Source organism: Nannospalax galili, unplaced genomic scaffold (genome assembly GCF_000622305.1).
Source record: "Nannospalax galili isolate Female #2095 unplaced genomic scaffold, S.galili_v1.0 scaffold741, whole genome shotgun sequence".
In the NCBI taxonomy this organism is placed as follows: domain Eukaryota; kingdom Metazoa; phylum Chordata; class Mammalia; order Rodentia; family Spalacidae; genus Nannospalax; species Nannospalax galili.
The window spans coordinates 1,755,194-1,772,123 of record NW_008346093.1 but is presented as its reverse complement, the minus strand read 5'-3'; the positions used below and the strand labels follow the sequence as shown (position 1 = coordinate 1,772,123).

The 16,930-nt window shown below is 39.8% G+C and overlaps 1 pseudogene; it reads right to left on the bottom strand.

Moving 5' to 3' along the window:
* Window positions 1–16,930, bottom strand: part of LOC103741693 — a 56,256-nt pseudogene that overhangs the window by 25,017 nt on the left and 14,309 nt on the right.

Here is a 16,930-nt window from a genome sequence, read left to right as displayed (position 1 = left end):
AGAGAAGGAAATTAAAGGAATAATAATTGGAAAAGAAGAGATCAAATTACCCCTTTTTGCAGGTGATATAATATTATATCTAAGGGATCCAAAAATCTCCACCCCAAAACTCCTAGAACTGATCAACATTTTTAGTAAAGTGGCAGGTTACAAAATTAATCTACAAAAATCAGTAGCCTTTCTTTATACCAATAACAAGCAATTGGAGAAAGAGTAAAAGGAAATGCTACCATGCACAATAGCTGCAAAAACAAAAATCAGATATCTTGGAATAAACCTGACCAAAGACATCAAAGATCCCTACAATGAAAATTTCAAATCTTTAAAGAGAGATTGAGGAATATACCAGAAGATGGAAGGACCTCCCATGCTCACAGATTGGAAAAATTAACATTGTGAAAATGACCAGCATACCAAAAGCAATATACAGATTCAATGCAATCCCAATCAAAATCCCCATGACATACTTAACAGAATTAGAATTTAAAAATCCTTACATTCATATGGAAGCACAAAAGACCCTGGATAGCCAAAGCAACCCTGAGGACAAAGAGCAACGCTGGGGGGATTACTATACCAGATCTCAAACTATATTACAGAGCTATAGTCATAAAAACAGCATGGTACAGGCACAAAAATAGACACATAGATCAATGGAACAGCATTGAAGACCCAAACCTAACTACATGCAGTTTCAGCCACCTGATATTTGACAAAGGTGTCAGGAACACACAATGGAGGAAAGACAGCATCTTCAACAAATGGTGCTGGCAAAACTGGATCTCCACCTGTAGAAGAATGAAACTAGATCCTTATCTTTCACCTTGCACAAAAGTCAACTCCAAATGGATCAAAGACCTCAATGTGAAACTGGAAACCATGAAACTATTAGAAGAAAATATTGGCAGTAATCCTCTATGGAAACTGAGGGGAGTTCTTTACTAATCTCCTATGTGATTCTCAATCCAATCAAACTGACAATTAAAATTGACAATTATCAGCAGGGTCTGGTGGCGCACACCTTTAGTCCCAGCACTCAGGAGGCAGACACAGGTGGATCTCTGTGAGTTCGAGGCCAGCCTGATCTACATAGAGAGTTCCAGGACAGCTAGGGCTACAGAGAAACCCTGTCTCAAAAAGACAAAAAAAAAAAAAGAAAGAAAGAAAGAAAGAAAGAAAGAAAAGAAAAGAAACAAATGAAAATAAGAGACAGTTTCACTCTTACATGAACTAGAAACACTCAAATGTCCATCAATAGATGAATAGATAATAGATTTTTAAAATGTAGTCTAGGTACACAGTGGAAGATTAGCTTTAAGGGATAAATCTTGGAGCTGGGCAAACAGGTGACTCTCTGTAATTGAGGCCGATTTGGTCTACATACTGAATTCCAGGCCAGCTGGGGCTACAGGGAGACCCTGTCTTAAACAAAGAAACAAACAAATATAAATTAAATAAATATATAAAAAATAAATCTTGGATCTGAGAAGAAGACCCAGAGGATAAAACTACTTGAGTTCAAATCCTCACCTCCTATGTAAACAAAGGTCTATAATCCTAGTGCTGTGGGACAGGTGGCAGAGACAGAAGGGTTCTTGGAGCTTGCTAGCTGCCAGTCTATGTCCAGATTCATTAAGAGACCCTATGTCAAGGAGTAAGGTGGAACATGACAGAGCAGAACACTTGGTATCATCCTCTGGCTAGGGGTGCCTGCACCTGTATGTACACATGCACACATGCCACACACAGTCATATATACAGTATGAAGAAAGAGAAAAATCCTACCACATATAAACCTCAAAGACATGAAAATAACCAAAATAAGTCAGACTAAACACATGACTCAACTTATGTAAAGTATCTAAATAGTTAAACTCATAGAAGCAAAGAGTACAATGTTATGCTGAGCGTGGTGGTGGCATCTTCACTCAAAACATTTGAAAAGTTGGCGCAAGAGGATTTTTAGAAAGAAATATGGGTTTTTACATTTATTTGTGTGTGTGTGTGTGTGTGTGTGTGTGTGTGTAAATCAGAGGACAACTTGCAAGAGTCCTTTCTCTCTATCCTGGGGATTTAACTTGGGTTGTCAGGCTTGGTAGCAAGTGCCTTTACTGCTGAGCCTTCTCCGCAGCCTTCAAGTGTTTTTTGAGTTCATGGCAAGCCTGGGCTGCATACAGAGGAAGAATATAGGAATTATGTTGCCAGGGATTGGAGGAAGAAAAAATGGGAGCTGCTTTCAACAGATACAGTGTCAATTCATGCATGATAAAAAAAAAGTTGTAGACATGTATGACAGCAATGTACAAATAATTAACAATACTGTACTGTACTTAGGAGTTTGCCGACAGAAATATGATAATTGTCCATTTTTTTGGTGTTTTTGAGACAGAGTGTCCCTGTAGCCCCACCTGGCCTGGAACTCACCAGGCTGGCCTCCAATTCATAGAGATCCGCCAGCCGCTGCCTCCCGAGTGCTAGGACTGAAGGCGTGCACCACCAGACCCTGCTGATAATTGTCAATTTTAATTGTCAGTTTGATTGGATTGAGAATCACATAAGAGATTAGTAAAGAACTCCCCTCAGTTTCCAGAGAGAATTAACTAAGAGCCTGACACTAAATGTGGGCAGAACCACCCCCAAAGGCTAGGAGCCCAAGGAAATCAGGGATTTTCTCTCTGCATCCTGGCCACCATGGTGTGAGCGGCCCTGCTCCGACACACCCTCCCCACCAGGATGGACTGAAACGCTGAGCCAAAATAAATCTTTCTTCCTTTACAGTTGTTCTGTTACATATTTTGTCACCGTGACAAAAGATCTGATTTTCGATTCAGCTATTAACACATGTAGATAACGATTCAGGGATGAAGACAACATGTACAAACTTCCTATGACTTATAGCTAACTAGTAACATAGAACAGGCTTTTCAATAGATAGAAGATTACATAAATCAGATAACATACACAGAATTTACAAGTTGTTTACTAAACTGGCGAGTCCCTTAAAACCACACAGCCATGTTTTTTAAATATACAAATCATTTGCTATAGTCACCATTCTGTACAGTAGATGACTAACGCTTATTCTTTCTGAAAGTTTGAACCCTTTGGTCAACATCTTCCTTCCCCTCCCCTGTGTGTTACTAACCACCATTCTGTTCCAACATTTATGAGTTAGTTCACATTTTCCAGATTCCACATGTGAGTTCATGTAGTGACTATGACCGGCTTATTTCACTTAACATATCCTCCATGTTCATCCATGTTATCAAAAGTGACAGGATTTAGCCTCTTTTTAAAGGCTAAATAGTACTTTAACCATTCACCTAGTGATGGACACCCAGGTTGCTTTTTTATCTTACCTACTGTGGATAATGCTGCTGTGAAGATAGTATACATACATCTGCCCAACAGGCATAATTTAAATAATTTGAACTTGCCATTTAGGGCCGATGTGGTGGCACACACCTTTGATACCAGCACTTGGGAGGCAGAGGCGAATCTCTGTGATTGAGGCCAGCCTGGTGGTCTACATAGTGAGTTCCAAACCAGCTGGGGCTACAGGGAGACTCTGTCTCAAAAGAAACCAAAAAAAAAACAGAACAAACAAACAAGAAAATCCCCTAAAACATGAACAAACAAAACCCCAAACCCCCAAATCCAAACCCAAAACATGAACTTGCCTTCATTTGTAATGTTCTTAATTATCAAATTAATGATCTGGTCACAGACTTATTAAGATCGTTCATGTTCTCACTTCAGAGTTTTGTTTTGTTCTCACTCCAGATATTTTTACTTAAACAAAGTAAAAGAATTTTTCCAATAACTTAAATGTGAAACCATTTGGTTTCCTCTTCTATTTGGGATGCTATATAAATCTATTTCATCTAGTATAAAATGGTAAATAATTTTATACTAGAAACTCTAAGAAAATAATATTTTTGTTATTATTTCAGAAATGTCATTAACAACTTCTTCCTGAATGTGAGTAGGGGAATCTTCTAATATAAATCACTATTTAATTGGAGTGAGGGTAACAATTCAGGCATGAGAATAATTATAATTTGAAAAGCATTTTCCTTTAAATTAACTTTTTTGATTTTATTTAAATATACATACATGTGTATTTAACCAGAGAGTTTATGATAAATATAACAAATGTTTTAGGATCTGGATATGTGAAGATACTACTTACTTCTATGACTTTTCTAGTACTTGATAGTCTTTTTTACACAAAATATGGCAAATTTCATTTATTCTATGTACCCCTGATGGCCACAAACTGGTGATCCTCCTGCCTTAGTCTCCCATGTGCTGGGATTATAGGTGTGCTGTGTACCACTATGCCTGGCTCTATTCACCTTTTTAGAAAGAAACTTCTAATTCAAACACGTATTGGTCTCTATTAAAGGATCTGCTCATATTTATCATTAATAAAACATCATAATATTAAGGTTATTTTAAGCTAAATGAGCTTAATACAGAAAATATGTATTATGATGGTCCTGATCATACAAGCAATATTATAGATTTGTAGAAATATTTTATCTTGTAATAACTATTGTGATTATAAAGCTGCTACTTTATCTCAGAAAAACATCTGTTCTTTTTAAACATTAAACTTTCTATTGTACAGGGCCATGTATCTGCAGTAGAGTAGAAACAAGGTAACTGAACACTGAACAGTTATAGGAAATACAGAGAGTTTACTGCTAGGCAAGCACTCTACTCCTGAGTTACATCCCCAGCCCCCACTTGTCCTGATATTAACAGAGCACTCACAGTGCTCAGTCATAAAGAGCCATATGGTAACTTCAGTGTAATTACTGTGGCTGCAGTAAAACTGAAGCGTACTCACACACATTTAACCACAAAAGATCCAACTGGATGAAGAAAGCCAACAATTTACCTAAAGAAGCCCAAACAAACTTCAGACACTTTTCCTGACCATTTGAACTTTCCTGCCTCTTAAAAGTTTCTTAAAATTTAGGGGCTGGAGAGATGGCTCAGTGGTTAAGAACACTGGTTGTTCTTGCAGAAGACCCAGGTTCAAATCCCAGCACCCACATGGCAGCTAACAACTGTCTGCAACTCCAGTCCCAGGGGATCCGACAGCCTCTTCTGACTCCCGCAGGCACTGCACGACATGGGTGCACTTACCTACATGCAGGCAATATACGCATACACATAAAATAAAAAATAATAAATAATTTTTTAAGTTTCTTAAAATTTAGCAGTGAAGTTTCTTCCATGTAAGTCCATGAACTCAGTCACATGGTGTCCTATGCTGGCTGACTGCATGAACAATTCAATGACTTATATAAACAGAACATTAAAAAACATTGGCTCTATTATTGGAAGGGTGTCAATCGGTTTCTATTTTGTGAGTTCCCGGAAATCTGTAAGATATATTCCTTAGGATGGGTATGTTTTCTTTCCCACAAAATAATGAGACCAAATATTTGAGTGACAACAAATTAGAAGTACAAGTCTTGGAGGAGAAAATCTGATATTTACCAACAGCTTTGGGGAATTGAAACAGGAACATTCAAATGATGCAACCCATGACATGGATCTGTAATGTCTCTATGTCGTGCAGGACTTCCCCACATTTAGGGCAAGAATGAATTGGAATATTTGGTTGCTGCTGCCTCCAGCTCCTATCCTCAGCTCCTGGGAATAAGCATGAAATGATATGTGCCACTAGTTCCATCTTGACAAGCTTGATTTTAGTTACTGATGGTTAATGTGGACATCTGTTAAACTTTGTAATCAATATCCAGTGGGATATAACATAGGCTTTTGTGTCATTAGTGGAAGTTACGTCCATGCACACAGACAAATCTAGAAATCTAGAAATAGTAACTGCTTCCCTCTTACTCCAGGATTTAAAACACACCCCAAGTTTAATGAAGATCTATGAGAACAGGGGCTGGAGAGATAGCTCAGTGGTTAAAAGCACTGGCTGCTCTTGCAGAGGTCAGAGGTTTGATTTCCAGCACCCACATGGTGGCTTACAACTGCCCCTAACTCCAGTTCCAGGCTATTCAATGCCTTCTTCTGGCCTCCATAGGCATTGCATGCATGAGGTACACCTATTTACACGGAGGCAAAACACTCATACACATAAAAGGGGGTGGGGAGGCTGGAGAGATGGTTCAGCGGTTAAGAGCACTGGCTGCACTTGCAGAGGACCTGGGTTCAATTCCTAGAACCCACATAGATGCTAACAACGTCCCCAACTCCAGTTCCTGGGGAATCCTACACCCTCTTCTGCCGGTGCCAGCCAGCCGAGATGAACAGCACCTGAAAGGCAGAGTGAGGATTGAAAGAAAAACAAGAGACAGAGAAAGATACTTGGGAGGACTGTCAGAGACTGCAGCCCCAGTTTATTTTTTAGCTCAGCCTTTTTATACAGTAGAACATCAGAAACAGCCACCGTTTGCTTAGCTCAATTAGCTTCAACAGCTGTTTTTTCCCACCTTTATCTGAGGGTCAAGGAATGGTCAAATACTTGCTGTGAATTCCACCATCTAACCATCTTCCCTAAATTATCAACACATTCCTCCTGACTTGGCAGAATAATTAGGTACTGGTGTGCAAAGCACACAAACTCTTGAGTCAATGTGAAACAAGCAAGCCTGCCACGGCTCAATGTACATGATGGCTATGCTTATACTAATAGCTCCCAACACTCTTCTGACTTGTGTGGGCTTTACACGACACAGGTGTACTTATGTACATGCAGGCAATACACTCATACACATAAAACAAGAATAATAAATTAGATATTAAAATTTTAAAATCTGTGAAAGCAGTTTCAGTTTTAGGTACTAGACAAATCTCTGAGCGACTAAGAGATGGATAAGGATATAAACAAAAGAAAGAGCAATTAAATGAGCTTGGGAGAGCTTTCTTGGAAGGACATGCACTGTCTCAGAAGCAGACAACAATTTCATTTATTCAGCAGATCCTCATGAGCCCTCTTGGATGTACAGGGTACTGCCTTGTGCTGGGATACTGATGAGTTGAGGAAGACAGGTGAAAAAGGTAAGCGCAGTGTTAAGCACCAGAGGTTCAGCAGGAATCAGAGGAGGGCCCCTGAATCTTCAGAAAAGCCCATTATAATTTGGGTATAAAGTATCTCCCCAGAAGTCTTACATACTGAATGTCCAACCCCAGGTGGTAGCACTATTTGGGAAAGCTGTGGAACCTTTAGAGGGTAGGACCTATATAGAAGAAATAGGTCATTGCAGCAGGGGAGTATCCTAGGAGTATCCTGACTCTGGCCTCTTCCTGTTTCTCTGCTTCCTGACCATCATGTTGTGAACAGCATCCTCCTCCACAGGCTCTACTGCCATGAGGGTGTGCTTAAGCACAAAATGTATTTGAAAAAGATCCTAACTTAAGTAGATCCTGCATCAATACAAACTGCCACTGATGCTTCTGCCTCCTGGCATCTCTACCCAATCTTTTTGGACCAATGCACAACATTTTGTCTTTTTAAGAGTCTTAGCCTAGACATTGGTTCAGTTCTCCAAACTTCATTTTTGAAGAAAATGTCCTTTAACGTATTTGCTTCAAAGTACACTACTTGAATTTAATGATATGGATGACTATTACAGATAGTTTATATTCAGCAAATTTAAGAAGCATTTTCATGGATTTTTTTAGAATGCTTTGGATCAAACCACAGGGCCTTAAGCATGCTAAGCAAGTACTATACCATTGAAGCAGGAATCTTTTGTAGGTGTATGTGCACACATGCGTGTGTGTGTGTGTGTGTGTGTGTGTGTGTGTGTGTGTAGGTCAGAGGACGATGGATATCTACCACCTACCTCAATTGATCTATACCTTATTTGTGTGTGTGGTATATGCATACATGTGCATATATATGCATTCACCTGTAAATGCATGTGTAGAGGCCACAGGTTGACTTCTGGTATCTTCCTCTATCTCACTCTACCTTATTTTTTTGAGACACTGATGCTTAAAATGCCCTAGGCTAATATTCATATCAGGCCATGTGCTTACCTCTTCTGCATCTTCTCTTTAAATGTATACTTTTTTGTTTTATTTTTTTTTGTTTTTAATCAATACATATATATTATTATTTTTATTTATGTGTATGTGTGTACACCACATGTGTTTGGGTACCTGCAGAGGCCAGAAGAGGGTATCAGATCACTTGGAGCTGGAGCTACAGGTGGCTGTGAGCTGCCTGATGTGGCTGCTAGGAACTGAACTTGAGTCCTCTGGAAGTGCTCTATACCATTGATCCATCTCTCTAGCCCCTTTGTAAGTGTATATTAATTGTACAAAACATTTGGCTTCATTAAGACATTTTCATACATGTAGACCACTTTTGTTTTGTTTTTGAGAAAAGGTCTTCTTCCTGTAGCCCAGCTCAATCATCCTGTCTCTGCCTCCCAAGTGCTGGGATTACAGATATGAGTCACCACACTTAGCTGTTATGCTTGCTTTCAAACAATTTTCCCACAAAAGAACTTTGGTGGTAAAAGAGAAAGGAAGTATAAAATGACACTCAGAGAAATTCTCCAAGATTTATCAGTTTATTACATATGCTAACATTGTTTCCTTGATGTTGCTAAAACTGTAGTACTAGCCAGGTATGGTGGTGCACACCTTTAATCCCAGGACTCAGGAGGCAGAGGCAGGCAGATCTCTGTGAGTTCAAGGCCAGCCTGGTCTACAGAGTGAGTTCCAGGCCAGCTGGGGCTACAGGGAGACCCTGTCTCAAAAAGACAACAACAACAAAACAACAACAAAAAACCCTTTGGTACAATTTAATTAACTGGTGTGTGTTGGTTATTTTTAATATTATTGGTTTTGATTTCTGAAGACAGGATCTTACTATGTAGCCTTCACTGGCCTGGAATTCACAGAGATCCACCTGTCTCTGCCTCCTGAGTGCTGGGATTAAAAGGTGTGTACCACCATACCTGGCTAGTTTTATTTTTATTTTTAAAAATGTTTTATTTAATATTTTTATTTTATATGTATGAGTGTATTGCCTCCATGTATGTAAGTGCACCCATGTCATGCAATGCGCACGGAAGTCAGAAGAGGGCATTAGATTTCCTGGAACTGGAGATACAGCTGTTTTTAGCTGCTATGTGGGTGCTGGGAACCAAACCCCAGCCAGAGCAACCAGTGTTCTTAACTGCTGAGCCATCTCTCCAGCCCTAGTTTAATTTTTTTAAGATTTATTTTGAATTATGTTTATATGTGGGTGTGGGTGTACTTGTGAGTGCAGGTGCCCATGGACCCTGGAAGAGGGTATTGGATTCCCTGGAACTGGAGCTACAGGTGGGTGTGGGCTGCCTGACATGGGTACTGGGAACTGAACTCTGGTCCTCTGAAAGAGCAGTCCTCACTCTTAACCAATGAGACATCTTTGTTCCTGATGGTTAGTTCTAATGGTCAGTTTGACATAATGTAGAATCACGTGGGAAAAGAGTCTCAATGAGGGATTGTGTAAATCCTGTTGGCCTGTGGGCATGTCTGTGAGAAATTGTCTTGTAATTGATATGGGAAGACGCCGCCCACTGTGCATGAAACATCCCCAGGGCTTGGGTACTAACTGAATTATGTAAGAATAGAGAATACTCTATTCTTATTTTATAAATAAATTCTCTGTTCCTATTTCATAAATAAAATCTGTGAGTCAAGCATCAAGTGGTGTTTATTAGAAATAAAGTAGAAATTTTTAAGCTCAAAAAAAAGAACTGAGAAAACTAGCAGAGTACTAGGCACATATACATTCATTTCTCACTTCTCTTGACTATGGATATGATGGGACTGTTTAAGCTTCCTGCCACCTTGGCTCCCTACAATGATTAACTGTAACCTGGATTTGTTAGCTAAAATAAACCCTTTCCTAAGTTGTTTTTTGACAGCATTTTATCACAGTATCTCAAGTGAAACTAGGACAGTGTGTGGAAGGTATTTGAGCAGCTCTAGCACTTACAAATAAGTGAAAGAGTCTTTTTTTTTTTTGCTCCGTAAAATTTAAGATGACATCCTAAGCCTACATCTTCTTAGAGACATTGCCATTAGCTTTTTTTCAGCTATGTTATGTCTTCGACTTTTATTCTGTTCATATGTAAAGGATAATACTTTCCTTTTGGTAATTTATTATAAAGTGCAGAATTTTGCAGCTAGTGTATTAAAACTGTGTAAAGTGCTAGAACTTAGTAACTGGTGTATTAAAACTCATAATGTGCCAGGCACTCAGGAGGCAGAAGCAGGAGGATCTCTGTGAGATCAAGGTCAGCCTGGCCTACATAGTGAGTTCCAAGCCAGCAGTGGCTACAGGGAGACCCTGTCTCAAAAAGACCAAAACAACAACAAAAACTGTAATACATCAACACCACACTTTTGAGACCTGTCATTGGTTTCACTCAGGAAATTAAAATCTGAATCTATTACAGAATTAAATGATAATGATAATTTATTATGTGAAATGCTGTGTCAGAGTCAGATAACCTTGAATTCTACTTCCAATTCTGCCTCTAACTGGCCTTGCAATCTTGGGTTATTTAACCTTGTCAAGTTTTAATTTGCCTTTTGTAAGAAAGCAGTAACATATACCACATGAATGTTTTTGAAAATCAAAGAATACAGGGAAAGTGAAGTCAGCACAGTGCTTGGGCGTAGTACATGCTCAATAAATGCTAACAGTATGTATCAAACACCAGGTAGAAGGCGAAGATGTATACTTCAGGGAGCTTATTTAATAGACTATGTCAATATAGATTTAAACACATAAACACATAAGACAGCAGAGAAATAAAAGTATTTTGAAAGTTCAGGAGGGAAATAATTCATGAAGATGGAATTTGAAATGGATTATAAATGTAGAGTAAGAATTCACAGGTAACAAGCTGGGCATGGTGGTGCATACGTTTAGTCCCATCCCAGCACTCAGGAGGCAGAGGTGGGCAGATCTCTGTGAGATCAAGGCCAGCCTGGTCTACATAGTGAGTGCCAGGCCAGCTGGGGCTACAAGGAGACCTTGTCTTAAAAAGACCAAGAACAAAAATTCGCAAGTAATAAGACAGGAATATGTATAAGGAAAGAACGCTGTATAAACAAATGTATGCAAACGAGGATTTGATGTGGCTCAGCTGTGCACTTAGTAGTAGAGTACTTGCTTAGCATTTCGTGAGGATCTGGGATCAATTTCCAGCATCAAAAGCAATATAAAACAAAGCAAAACCTTCCTGTGCTAGATAGCTTCAGTTGTCAACTTGACACACCTGGGAAGAGGGACCCTCAGTTGGGTAATTTCCTCTATTGGATTGGCCTGTGAGGCATTTTCTCAATTGTTGAGTGATGTGGGAGGGCTCAGCCCATTGTGGGTGGTGTCACCCTTAGGCAGGTTGTATGCGAAAGTAGACTGGGCACAGGCTAGAGGAGCAAGCCAGTAAGCAGTATCCCCCATGGTCTCTGTTTGAGCTCCTGCCTCCAAGTTCCTCTCCTGCCTTGAGTTCCTGCCCTGTCTTACCTCAGTGATAGATTATGACAAGAGAGTTGTAAATGGAAATAAATCCTTTCCTCCCCGAGTTCTTTTGGTCATGGTGTCTATCACAGCAACAAAGAAGCAAACTAAGACACCTTCAAATATCTGCAAGGAGGGGCTTAGGGTGAATTGAAGGAGTGATTCAGATTGGATATTAGTAAACTGGAGCAACATATGAAGAGTCTGGCAGGTGAAGAGACTGGCATTCTAGGAAAACGTGTGCTGCATTTTGAGTAGTTTGATTTTGGACCAATTCTATACAATAAAATAGTTTTTCTTTCTTTAAGGGTCTTCCTCGTAGGATTTTTTAAAATCTTTTTGAGACAGGGTCTCCTTGTGCAAGTTGGCCTGGCCCTCGCTTGATATGTAGACCAAGCTGGCCTTGATCTCACAGAGATCCACCTGCCTCTGCCCCCAGAGTGCTGGTATTAAAGGTGTGTGCCATCACTCCCAGCTAAATGTAATAAAATTTTTAAAGAAAAATTTAAAATTTGCTTTGAAAAAGCAAATAAAGAACATTAGTTAATTCAGAATGGTATACATACTTCTATGTGTTACTTTATCTTTTTTACTTTATATATTTTAATATTTTATTATTATTACTTTATGTGCATGACTGTTATGCCTACATGTATGTAAGTGCACCCATGTAATGCAATGCCCGCAGAGGTCAGAACTGGGCATCAGATCCCACAAAACTGTTGTTATGGATGGTTGTTAGTCATCGTGTGAGCGCTAGGAATCAAACCCAGGTCCTCTGCAAGAGCAGCCAGCGCTCTTAACAGCTGAGCCATCTCTCCAGCCCCCTACTTAATATATTTTAAAACCTCAAAATAAATTTTGGGCCAGACATCGTGGCACATACCTGTAATCCCAGCAGCACTCCAGAGGCTGAGGTAGGAGGATCACAAGTGTGAGGCCAGCCTGTGGTACAAAGTGAGTTGAGGTCTGTCTGTGTACAGGGTAAGACCTTGTGTGAAAAAGCAAAACCAAATAGAAAAATAACTTTTAAAAGTAGATTTTTTTGTCTTTTTGAGATAAGGTCTCCCTGTAGCTCCAGCTGGCCTGGAGCTTGCAATGTAGACCAGGCTGGACTCAAACTCACAAAGATCCTCTTGCCTCTGCTTCCCAAGTTCTGGGATTAAAGACATGCACCACCACGTTCAGCGTTAAAAGCCAGAATTTTGATAAGTATTTTCTTTTATTATTTTTATATATACATATATATTTATGTATATGAGTTTACTGCCTGCATGTGTATAGGTACACCCATGTCGTTCAGTGCCTGCAGAGGTCAGAAGGCATTGGATCCCTTGGAACTGGATGCTGGGAATTGAACCCAGATCCTCTACAAGAGCAGTCAGTGCTCTTAACCGCTGAGCCAACTCTCCAACCCCATAATTATTTTCTTTTAAAAAAGATAATTTAAAGCCAGATAAGACAATGGGACCCATAATGTTACATTTTTACAGCTTATTTCAAAGCAAAGAAGCTTACCAGGTTTCTCTAAGTCTCTGTCAAGCTTTATTGTAAGCTGAACGAAATGATGGAACACAACAAATAAAGTGTAGTTAGTGACTCTCACCTGCAAATGAGGAAACACTTCCACAGCACACCTAGTCTAGGGTCCAAGCTGACCTGTGTGTCAATTCTTTCTCTTGCTTTACCTTACCTGCCTCCATCTTCAAAATCATTGTTCTCTTTTAGCAAAATTGCCATCTGCAAAGCCATGAATCTTCTCTCGCTCTTTCAGTACAAAAATCTGAACAGTACACTTCCACCTGTTAGAGGAAAAGGGTAAAGAAGTTATTGTGGAGAAGAACACGGATTTTCTGCAGCTCAGTTGTCTCTAAGGTTAGGAGACAGGGCTGCACCTGTAGACAGGCTTTGGGAATAAGACATATAGATTTCTGCTGCTGCAAACCAGTGCAACAACCACAGTTTCTTTCTTCTTTTTTTTCCAACTACATGCAAACCATAGGTACAAGTTGTCAAGTTGTGTATGTGTATACTTTAAACAACAACCCTAAACTGGGGTTGGAGAGATGGCTCAGCAGTTAAAAGCATTTGCTTTTTTTTTTTTATAGAGAGAGAGATAGGGCTCTGTCTCCCTGTAGCCCCAGCTGGCCTGGAACTCCCTATGTAGGCAAGGCTGGCCTTGATCTCCCATTCACCAGCCTCAGCCTCCTCAGTGCTGGGATTAAAGGTGTGTACCACCAAACCCAGAAACATTTGCTGTTTTTGCGGTGAACCCAGGTTCTGTTCCTAGTACCCATATGGTGGCTTACACCTGCCTGTAACTCCAGTTTCAGGATATCCAACACTCTCATCTGGCCCTTGCAGGCACTGCACACATGTGGTGCACTTACATAAATGGAGGCAAACACTCTTACACATACAAATTTTTGTTTAAAAAATGGAGAACCTCCAAACTGCACTGATTACAGATGACTTAAGTGATGCATGAAAATATTCTAGCCTCTTTAAAAAAATATTCAGGAATAAAAATTTAGTAAATGGTTTACCAGAATGTTCGTCTTAAGCTAAATTTAAAAGAGTATTAAATAGGTGTTATTTATTGAATTCTAGACATGTATGAGGAGTCTTACATTGGGTGTTTATTTCATCTTATCAGAAGTCCTGGGAATCAGTACTTGGGAGGCAGAGGCAGGAGGATCATGTATATGTTCAGGACCAGCCTGAGCTACACAGCAAGACCCTGTCTAAAAAGGGTCCTGGAAATGTAAGCCCGTCATAATTTTACAAATGAGATTAATAGCTCTTCATCTTAGTAAAATCTGTTAGCAGAGCATGGTGGCAGGAATCTCAGTACTGAAGAGGCTGAGGTAGGAAGATTTCGAGTTTTAGGCTAGCCTGGGTTACATGGCAAGACTGCCTCAAAAAGAAAAAGAAAAAAAATTTGTTGAGGGGGCTAAAGCGTTCTTGCAGATGACCCAAGTTTGGTTCCTAGAACCCACATGGAGGCTAACCACCATCAGCAACTCCAGTTCCAGGGGATCCAATGCCCTCTTCTGCACTCCACAGGCATTTCACAACACAGGTGTACTTACACACATGCATGCAACATACTCATACATATAAAATAAAAACAATAAAATATTTTTTTAATTGTTGAATGGCCAGTTCAGCATTTGAACCCAGATTGAAATCCATTTTCCATGGACTCTTACATGTATCGAGCAGCTTTCCATGCATGTTGGGTCACCAGCCTCCAAGATGCCTCCTGTAATCTTTACCTCACGGTATTCAAGCCCTTCTGTGGTCCCTTCCCACAACAGAGTCAGTCTGTGTAACTACTAGGATGTTACAGAGGGGATGGATGGTGGGTGGCTTCTGAGACTAGATCACAAAGGACTATGGGGCATGCCTTGCTCTCTTCTTTATCACTTGCTGTGGAGAAGGCCAGCTCCATGTCATAAGCAGCCCTTCCAGGAGGCCCACATAGCAGGGACAGAAACCTCTTGACAGCCTCATGCAGGTGAGGTATCTTGGAAATGGCTTGTCCAGTCTGTTTTGAATGCACCCTCATGAGAGACCTGGAGCCAGACCCCTGTGCTAAGCAGCTCCTGATGCACAGAAACCATACTGAGACAGCAGAGGCTTATTTTTGTTTGTTATGCTGCTATTCTGTGGGATTAGTTTGCCACACAGAACAATAGAAAACTAATATATCATGAAAATAATTTCTTCATTGTTATCAAATTATAACAAAATCAAACAATTTCATAGTGAATAAAGTGGACTAAACGTTTTATACCAATTCTTAACTTTCGTCTTTTTTTTTTTTTTTGTGAGACAAGATCTCATTATGTAGCCCTGGGCGGCTTGGAATTCACCAGATTCGCTTTAACCTTGTGGAGATCCCTTTTGCCTTCTGAGTTCTGAGATTACAGATAAGTGCCATCACACCTGTGTCAAATTTTTTATATCTTTTATTGATTTATTTTATTAGTTATCTTTATGTCTATGTCCAGGTGCCTACAGAGGCCAGAAGAGGATGTCAGATCCCCTGGAGCTACAGGCAGTTGTGAGCCAAGAAAAAGCCAAGCAGAACTACAGAGAAATAAGCAGACTTGATCAGACACATTACAAAATACACTTAGACTTCCTGCCAAATAAACATACAGATAGAATTCATTGATTTGTGTCTTAAAAATTTGGCATACTTCATACATGTTTAAATTTAAAAGGTTTTGTTTCGTTTTAAGGCAAGGTTTCATGTAGCCTCCTAGATCAACCTCAAATTTGCTATGTAGCTGAGACTAGTCTTGAACTCGTGATCCTCCTGCCTCCACTTCTCAAGTGCTGGGAACACAGGCATATACCACCATGCCTGGCTTCAATTTAAAAGTTAAATAAATCCATTGGCAGAAACAAAGAGTATAAAATAAGCACTGTATTTGTTAAGAACCATTACTTTTGTACTTGAAAATCTAATCAGGACTACCCTCACTCAGCTCACATCCTGGACATATCTCATCTGAGCCCTGAGGACAGCCATGGTTTCCAGGTCCTCCGCCTGCTTGGCAATGGTCTGTTTCATCTCATCCATCTGAAGCTGCTTGGAAACCACAGCCCACTCTGCCAGCTCCCGTTTTTCATTTAGTCCTTGCAGCACTGCATTTTCTACCTTTTCTGTCTGGAAAAGACACTTGATTCTAGAAATGGATTTGAAATGATGCAGCCCATTCTAGTAAAACATAAAAATTTTATCCTTGTATTGACAACTGATTGCTGCTAGATGAGGAACAGCTGATCTTCCTAAAACAAGGAACTCTAGATAGGCTGACTAGATTCAGCAATGGACAAGCACTGGGGAACAGCTGGGAGCACCAACAATACAGTGGACAGTAACAGGGATGACAGAGTATATGGGCTCCACTGATGGGGGGAGGCTGTGGGAGGGTGCCCTTTGGGAAGTGGGTATATAGATGAATAAGATTGTTTGGAATGTTCTATATGATATACACAAAAAAACCAACAAATTAAAAAATGAGTTATATTTGAGGAGGAAGCATAAAAATTTACTTCATGTTTATTACTAGAGGTGATAAACATTGCCATTGAAATCTGCCTGATGACTTTATATCCTTACACAGGTGGCAAGGATCCAAGTTTGTAAGTGACTGTGACTAGTAATAATCAGATACATAGAGATTAGAGACACATGTGTTAGTAGCGTTAAAAATGAGCTCAGAAGGTGGGCGACTGTGACCAGTGACAGTCATGTATATAGAGATTAGAAATGCATGTGAAAACGTCTCAATGTCAATTGCTTTGGAATGAATTCTTCTGTATGAAAAAAAAAATTAAAAAAAAAAATAATGATTAAAAAACAATAATTAGTAGATGTGAAAAACATTACCA